Raw genomic sequence first — 9,969 nt, forward strand, 5'->3', positions numbered from 1 at the left:
CCAACTGATGAATGCAATTAGAGTAGAATCGATTTCCCTTTCTAGGTTTAGGAATCCATAATTCTTCAAGAAGACGAGATTACCCCGGATCAAAATAAAGCTTCTTATCGAGAGACATATTACATCAAAAATGACTCATGAGGATAGCTGGAAGCAAGGAACATTCTTTTGTGGCTTACCTGTTCTATAAAAGAACGGTTCAACTGGTTAGGCGGTCTGGTGCATTATTCACTACGCTTTACTTAAAGTAGTGTGCGTCATCTGGGGTGATAAAAAAGAACCATACCCTGTTGACAGTGTCCCTGTCCCTTAATCATCAGGCTACCCTGGGATTCTTCCCTCCAGATATTAATGAGGTGAGCCGAAAGGATAGAGCCCAACTTATTATATACGGATAGGGATATTATTTGTCATTCTAATCTTTATATAGTTCCAACAGGCCTATTTTTTTACTCTCCTATAGAGTATAGTATATTCTTTCCATCTTCCTACAAGGATAGATATTCTAACACCAAACTACCTAGCTTATCCAATTGGAAGCTCCGTATCGTGAACTACATCGAAAAGGGCATCTGATCTCTATTTTATGGGATCTTTCCCTCATATCTGAACTATATGAGTTATCCCACCCAATCAGACAAAGAGTTGGATCATCTGATCTTGAAATAGGTCATCCCGGCTATCCCGATCTTTTATCTGTTTATTTCATCAGGTATCTGAATCATACGATTCTGAGGATTCTGCTTTTCACATTCATTCTACATGACCAAAATGAGTCCTTTCCTTGCTAGTTGGAATAAAAACGTTAATAGCAGCCTTCATTGAACCCCTTCTTCCTATCCTTGCTACCTATGAAACCTGTCTCTCTTTCGTTCACTAAAGAAGACACAACTGATAGATGGATGAATATACATTTGATGGCCAGATCTATGAACCAAAATCTCGAGTTGGAGGCATCGCTCGGAAAAAATCCAATTGATTCAGTTTTCTTGAAATCAACGAGTGGATTTGAAATCATAGATCTATTTTGTGATCCACGCGACTCAGACAAGAAGCCTATATCTTACCCACCCAGTGCTGTTCTGATTGAATTTCAAAGATCTCTGATATACCGTGGTTTTACGGTATTTTTAATGCTTTTTCCTTAAGTTTAGTGTGTGTCCAAAGATGAACGGGGAAGTTTTTGAGCAAGAAATGCAAAAAAGTACCACCTACGGAGCTTGTGACGGTCCGTCGTGCCTGTGACGGAGCGTAGATGGCATCGTAGTGAAGCTTCTAAAGGAAGATGGGGAGGTCTGATCGAGTGTGGGGTTACGAAGTGCGTGATGGACCGTCGTATCCATGACGGTCCGTTCTGCTGGTTCGTCGTGATGATCAGAGAAATAGTCCCAGTACCCAAATTCCAAGAGTTCAAGTGTTTTGGAACGAAGACCCTCGACGGACCGTTGTGCCTGTGACAATCCGTCATACCTACCGTCTAGGGTAATGTAGAGAGCAACAGAAGAATTCGCAGAGTATGGGACGACGGAGTCCATGACGGCCCGTCGTGACCACGACGACCAATTGCGAGGTCCGTCAACCTAGCCGCATTTTGACAGATTCCCAGCAAATAGAGTCCTTCTTTGATTAGGTTTTTGTTTTTTTAATAAATAGTTCGAAAAACCTCATTTTTGAGGCTAGACTCTCATATAGTTAGACTCTTGGTTGTTAGACTCTTGGTTATTAGACACTCTTATGTTATATTCTTTGTGAGGAGATTATTTTGATTATTACACTTTGGATTGTTACACTTTTCTCTGGAGTTGATTGTTGGTGATTTTGTCGATTAATCAAGTAAATTCTGGATTTTATTCTTTCTCATTGAAATAAGTGCATGAATTCTTATATTATATATATATATATATGAATATTGTGATTATGACTATGGGTAACTAAACTCCATAACTAGGGTTGTGGGAACCATAGGCAAATAATGAGGTAAAACCTAACTAAAATAACAATTCTAGAATAGTGTCTTGCATGTATTGATAATTCTTTCGCTTAGAAGTCTTTTTAACGGATGGCCGACGTTAGAACTCGCCTTAATGCTACTTGTTGGACCAAGGAGGTAGATAATTGGAAAAGAATTATCAACATAGATTTAGTGTATACTATCTAACAGGCTAGTATTGATTGGTATGAGGTAATAACTTAGTCAAATATCGAATACAATGCTTAATATGAGGTAAAGGTAAGGGTTAGTATAGCAACACACGTAGCCGGACCAAGGTGCAGAGTGAAATTTTCTAGATGCCGGACCAAGGATTTAGAAATACATAACTTATCACTTTGCATGCAAGATATTAGGAAAGAATTGTTATAGTTAGAATTATCAAATTAGGAACTTGTGGGGAACACGTAAACCATAGTTCCTTGTATTAATTGATTAAACTCCAACATTTGAATCTATTAGTTGTCTACTTTGATTTAGCTAATTATTTTCATTCATTTAGAAATAAAAAACCCCCTTTTATTGTCTTTGTTTTCCAAAGAAATAATTGACTAAATAGTAGTAATAATAGATTGAAGTTAAGTCTGAACTATTTTCCTCGTGGGAACGATCCTAACCTCATTAGTTGGGTTCTTTACTTGATACGACCGCTTTACTTCTTATTTGAGAAGTAAGTTTGAGCGTATCAAATTTTGGCGCTGTTGCCGGGGAAAGTAGCTTTTAGATTAACTTAAACATATTACTATAGTTTAGTCAATATTTTCTTGATTTTGCTTTGTTTATTGTTTTTTATTCTTGCATAACTATCTTCCTTGCATGCCAAATACACGGAGAGGAAGAGAACCCTTGTTTCCCTACGATCATGAATTAGAGCGTACACTATGCAACATGAATCAAAACTTGGGTATTAATGATGATGATCCAAACCAGAACATCCCAACTCCGGTTGATGTTCATGGTCAGTTGTTACCCGATGCTCCGGGTGAAAACCAACAGAGGGGACAAAATCCCGCTCCACGGCCCCAAGAATACTATAGAGGCTATGACAATATAGCAGACTCCGATGGGCCAGTTGTATTTCCCCCTCTACCACCAGGACACACCTTTGTGATAACTAGTAAACTGATACAAATGCTCACTACCAGAGTTTGTTTTCAGGACTACCTTCTGAGGATCCACATGCCCATATAGCTAAGGTAAGGGCAGTGTGTAAAAGCTATGTAGGGAGGCCTGACTTGGACTTAGATGTAATAGCGCTAAGAGTGTTTCCTCTCTCACTGACGGGAGAGACTGCTATTTGGTTCACTGAGCTCCCTTATTAACTCAATTTTCACTTGGAACCAACTAAGGGACGTTTTCTTTGCACGCTACTACCCGGTCTCCAAGAAACTAAACCACAGACAGAGTGAACACCTTTGTGGCACTACCGGGAGAGTCAGTTAGGAGTTCTTGGGATAGATTCACCTCATTTTTTTGAAGTGTCCCCAATCACCGTATAGATGATGAGTCACTGAAGGAATACTTCTATCGGGGACAGGATCATGATAATAAAACGGAGTTTGATACGATAGCAGGTGGTTCTTATGAGGAGTGTCCTTATGCTGAGATTGCCAAAAAGTTATAGAAAATCTCCCGGAACAATAAAGGTTGGAGTACTAGAAAGTCAGATACTAGGAGAAATACCTTGCACTACAATCCACTCACAACCCAGCCACAAATGAGATTCGTGAAGAGATGGCTCAGACAGAACTGAGCTTGGGTTGGTATTAAAACATATCACTGGTTGTGCAGAAAAGATAAATGCAGTTAACTACTTGTCTAAACCACCACCACCAAATGATGAGTGTTATTATGAGGAAAATTCCTATGCGGTAAATGAACAGACGGGGGGTTTTCGACCGAGTGCCCAAGGGTCAAATCAGGAGAATTGACGCCAAGGTCAAGGAAACCAAGGTTGGATCTATGGTAACTATAACCGTGTGGGTCATTATGTCCGAGATGGAAACTACAACCGCAACAACAACTTCAACAGGGGTAACTATGGTTACAGAAATGATAGAAATGGGCCATATGTCCCTCCTCAAAATCATGAAGGTACTCCTATGGATGGTGGAGATAGTATGGCGCGAGTTGAGGATATGTTGCACAAAATGATGAGGAGATTTGATGCTAATGATAAGCACATTAAAGAGTTAAGGAGTGATTTAGCGGATATTGGGCAGAAAGTCAATACACATGCAATATCAATTAAGCATATTGAGTTTCAAATGGCCCAATTATCTGCGACTGTGAACTCACGGCAATCGGGAACTCTTCCTAGCAACACTGTCCAAAATCTGAAAAATGACGGACACTGTATGGCAATCACTACTCGGGATGGTAAGTAGACCATTGACCCACCTGTGCCGTCTAAGGATAAAAAGGTGATAAAGATAATGATAAGGTGATAGAGGGTAGTGATGAAGTAGAAGATAACACTGGAAAAGATGCTGAAGTGCCTACAAAGGTAATTCCCATGCCTACACCACCACCCCCCTTTCCTCAAAGATTAGTGAAAAATACCGAAGATGGTAAATATCGGCGTTTTATAACAATGTTGAAGCAACTTTCTATCAATGTCCCTTTGGTAGAAGCTCTAGAATAAATGCCCGGTTATTCCAAGTTTATGAAAGATCTGGTTACAAAGAAAAGATCGGTCACTTGCGAGGATGATGATAGAATGCAGCATTGTAGTGCTATTGCTACAAGATCTCTCATACAAAAGAAAGAAGATCCGGGTGCATTCACTATTCCTTGTACAATCGGGTCATTACATTTTGCGTAAGCATTATGTGATCTGGGGGCAAGAATAAATCTCATGCCCTATCGATTTACAAAAAATTGGGTTTGGGTGACCCAAAGCCTACTGCAATGCGGCTACTGATGGCCGATCGAACAGTGAAAAGGCCTATAGGGATACTCCACGATGTGCTAGTAAAAGTGGAGTCATATTTTCAGCAGATTTTGTTATCCTTGATTGCGAAGTCGATTTTGAAGTAGCTATTATTCTTGGGAGGCCATTCCTTGCTACGGGTAGAGCCTTAGTTGATAAGGAAAAAGGGCAAATGAAATTTCGGTTGAAAAATGAAGAAGTGACCTTCAACATTTGTAGGTCCATGAGGCAGAGTGGTGAGCTCCAATTGGTATCTTCTATATCCTACAAAGAAAAGATGAAGAAGGATTATGACCTAAAAAGTGAAAAACGAGAGTTTATGGTTGGGGATTTGGTGCTTTTAGACAATTCTAGGTTGCGTTGGATTCCGGGCAAGCTCAAGTCCAAATGGACTGGACCTTACTTGATTACCCAATTATTCCCTCATGGAGTAGTTGAGTTAGAAACTAAGGAGGGAGTGTGGTTTAAGGTGAATGGAGAACGAATAAAACTCTATTTTGGGCTTACTGAATCCGCAAATGAAGTGATTGAGGCATACCATCATGTCGAAGGCTGAGTAATCAAGTGTCCTCAGTCGTGCCGCGATGTTAAATCAGGCGCTCGTTGGGAGGCAACCCAATACTTATAGTTTTTCATTCTAGTAATGGTAGCATTTTCTACTAATGGGTTTTAAATTTACAGGCACATCACCAGGAAATTCTGCAGAAAATCACTCTGTAGTAGTCACTGACGGACCCATCGATGGCCCGTCTTGAACGCGACGGACCGTCGCATGAATCCGTCATTCCAGGTACGTCTTTCTGTTATTTTCAGAACTAGGGCACACGCGACGGAACCAATGACGGACCGTTGCAATTGCGACGGACCGTCGTCGAGGACTTGTCGCATCATTAATAAGCGTAACCTACCCTACCCGTCTGGAAAATTTTTAAACCTATAAAAACTCCCACCCCTTCATTTAAACGGTTTCTTTCCCTCTTTCTCCCATTCCCTCCCTTTTAAGCTTCCCACTTCCTACCTCTCTTTCAACCGATCATTTCCCCCCATTCCCCAATTTCTAAAATCCACTCTTTACTAGTCAGAATCTGCTGTAGTGGTTCTCTTCTTGATGACCAAGTACCTTCCTCGCTTGTTCTTCTCAAATTCTCAGGTATGTGTCTCTGATTTCTACCCATTTACATTGCATTTTTGTTTATCAATTAGTATTAGCCTATTTCTTATTGATGGGTTCATTCTTTAATACAAATTATGTCTGACCTAGGTTTAGAATCCTTAAAATTGCCTTGTTACAACTCTAGAAATAAGTGCTTTAGCATTGCTAGTTTACTAGGTATTTGGGTTAGACACATGTAGGTTAAACACTAAATATTCCATTTTGGTCATAGGGGATGATTGTGGCATCCCCAATTCTATCACTGAATGACAGAACGAGACCCCGATGATGGACCATCGTACTCACGATGGACCGTCATAGGGTCTGTCCCAACACCCTCATCACCTCGCTGTTAAATTTCCTCCAAGTGTCTACCAACGGACACCTGCGACGGACCGTCGTTACCACGACAGTCCGTCCTGCATAACCGTTCTGGTTGTCACAGACCCATATCCTGAGGGTCTCTCATTTTTTCTAAAGTGTCCTCTTACGGACATCTACGACGGACCGTCTCTCCCACGATGGTCTATCCTGCACAATCGTTCTGGTTGTCAGAGACCCTTTTTTAAGGGTCTCCTACTTTTTTTCTGAGTGTCCTCTGACAGACATCTACGACGGACGGTCATACCCTCGACGGTCCGTCCTGCACAACCGTCATGGTTGTCAGAGACCCATCTTCTAAGGGTCCCCATACTTGTTCTAAGTGTCCCACAACGGACAGCGACGACGGACCGTCATCATCACGATTGTCCGTCCTGCACAAACCGTCATGACGGTCAGAGACCCTTCTCCTAAGGGTCCCCATACTTGTTCTAAGTGTCCCACGACGGACATTGACGACAGACCGTCGTGATGATGACGGTCCGTCCTGCTCATCCTTCATAACTGTCAGAGACTTTCCTTCAGGGGTCTCCACATAAACATAGTTTAAGTAAGACAAGACGGACCCCATGACGGTCCGTCATACTCACGATGAGCCGTCACCTGGTCCGCCGTGTTTCACTGTTACTATAGAAATATCATTACATCTTGACTCTTTTATTTATTTTGTGTCGTTTTGCTTGTCTTGATTGCTCCTTCTAGTACTAATATTGATTCCTTACAAGTACTATCCCTAATGGCACCAAAACAAGATCGAGTCTACGCACGTGGGCGATCAAAGTATGTCACCCCCTCTGCCTGCCTGGTCAATGGCTCTGATGATGAGCGCGACCCAGAGTACGTGCCCCCAGGCATTGCCTCTCCATCCCGAGCTGCCCGTGCTGCCAGAGCTACGCCCAAAATGGTGGCGTCCGGCGTAGTTACTGCCTCCCAGTCTGATGAGAAGCGCACACTGACCGGCACACCTTCTGGGTCAGCTACTCATGAAGAAGGAGCGTTTGGCTCCTTAGGAGTTTCGTGGTCGGAGGAAGCCTTCGGGTCTGCTGAAGTCCCTGCACCCGCCACAGCTGAACAGTCTTCCTCATCTGATGAGGCTGACAGTTCTGAATCCACACCCAGCTCACCGACTCGTGCTCTCACCTCGGTTGCCGACCAGCCCAACTGGTGGTGTGTCGAAGGGCAGTATCAAGTTTATTCAGACGCAAAGTTTCTGAATGATAAAGGAGTCATGACACGGACCTTTACATTGGAGAAGCGAGTCCTTACGGGAAGTCTCCCTACTATGCAAGAGATCCACAATCTCTTCACCAGACACCGACTGGAGTGGACAGCGCAGTCTTTGGGCCGTTATAGTGAAGAGTTGGTCCGAGAGTTCTACGCCTCCTATGTGGCAACTCTCATATCAAAGATTGACAGGTGGGCTTCCCCCGCCAAACAGGCCCCTCTTGCGCATGTTCGAGTACGTGGCATTCAGGTTGATATCTCCCTGCCTGCCATTTGCCGGTATCTATACGGCAAGTATGTTGATGTCAACCGGACCCCTCTCACCGCCGAGTTTGACTACCGGTGGCAAATTGTCAAAGATGGCCAATTCTTGCGTGAGCCATTGCTGAGAGAGACCACCAAGAGGTGGATGTCCCTACACTTGTCTGTTGATGGAGAGGGTGCCGACTGGGTAACCGAGCCATCAAGAAGGCTAACCTGACCTTCACGGCGAAGTTCTTATGGTTGATTGTCTGCCACTGCCTTTCACCCACAGCCGCTGATAATATAGTCACATGGGATCGTGCAGTTCTGATGGCGGCGATGATAGCCGGGTTTGAGGTGGAGTTTACTTGGCTTCTACAGGCGGTCATGCCCGAGAGGTCTTTTAAGGTCACAAATACTTACCCTTTTCCGTGCATGATATTTTCTTTATGCAGGTGTGCCCATCTGGAACATTGATCAGCTCAAGACTCCGCTGGTCACTGTTGATATCGGCCTCATCAAGGATGAGACCAATGAGTTGGCTCCACGCAGAGGGCCCCGTCCAGAGTTGCCTCCACTTGGTGACAATCTGGCTGATACTGTAGCACAGGCTCGCACGTCTACGCAGTCTGCTTCTGTAACCACTGACACTACCCTGGTCGAGTTTATCCCGGGTAGTAACACTACCCCGAGCTCCTCTCGCTCAGCCCCTTTCCCCGCTCTAGTTCCGCTTGCTAGGGTCCAGAAACTAGAGGCACAGATGGCTACACTTCTGCATCACATCCAGCCTTGGATGCAGAGGTCTATTGCTGAGGCAGAAGAGCGCTTGGAGCGGAGAATGGTCAAGCATAGAGCGGAAGATCGTTGAGGTTCATCAGCGCTTAGACGCCTTTGAGTTGCGGGTGCAAGCCCGGCCATCCCCTCAGGCGGATGTCTCGACCCTTCAGGCTGCGGTCAAGAGTCTTCGAGCAGACAGTGATATAATCCTAGTGGCTAGGGTGCCTGAGTCTGAGGCCCCTTATGCAGAGCCTGCTGAGGACACAGTGATGGCGGCCTTATTCGCCACTTCTGAGATTCCACCACCTCCCCTTCGAGAGCATGCCAAGAGGCATAAGGGTCGAGAGGAGGATGAGGCTAGAGCACGCAAGAAGGAGCGTCGTGAGATGGAGGCTACGAGGAGAGACTCGCTTGCTGCTGAGGAGGCGCGTCAGATGAGGGTTGTAGAGTCAGCTGCTGAGGCATCTAGTTCCAGAAATGTGGAGATAGCGGGAGGCACTGCTGATAGTGTTGTTGCTGATGAGGACACTACTGAGGGTGTCCATATTATAGAGGTAGTGGGTTCCAAGGGACCGTATCCACCAGCTTGCTGATCGTCGGCGCTTTGCGCCCCAGGTTTGCTTCACCTACCACTCTCGTATTTTAATTTTTTTATGCATTGGGGACAATTGCATGTCTTTTTGTTTGGGTTGGGGTAAATGGAAAGTGAGTGCTAGGGTGAAGTCTGAGTAGCCCAATTCACTATCCTCTTTTGGGGTTACTGAACCGGCATGTCTATATATTGTGTACATAGTTTAACTCTGAATCATGATGGCTAAAATGATATCCTGATGAAATGAAAATGATGCATGACTAGGCATAGTAATTGATAAATGTGTGGCTCTAAGCATGACATAGAGATACACCACTGCATGACCTTAAGTCAAATTCGAACTAGGTGTCTGATAATCTGGTAGAGTAATGAGATGTCAAGTGAGTGTGAGGAAGATTTGAATAGTCCACTATTGGTACTGAGCTAGAACTTGCCTGGTTAGTCCTGCTAAAAGTAAGTTGTAATAGACAATTAGGAAAAGATCATAGACCCTTGTTTAATATAGCCATTTTTAGCGTAAATAAAAAAAACAAATGAAATTAATCCTTCTTTGATCCAAATGATTTGAGCTTAAACTAGACCTTTCTTTTTCACCCCAACTGATCTTTTCTGGGAATAATGTGTTGGCCCTGGTCCCTCCTTGGACATGTGCACCTCAGCTGATGCCAAAAGCATAT

Source organism: Solanum pennellii, chromosome 5 (assembly GCF_001406875.1).
Source record: "Solanum pennellii chromosome 5, SPENNV200".
Lineage (NCBI taxonomy): Eukaryota > Viridiplantae > Streptophyta > Magnoliopsida > Solanales > Solanaceae > Solanum > Solanum pennellii.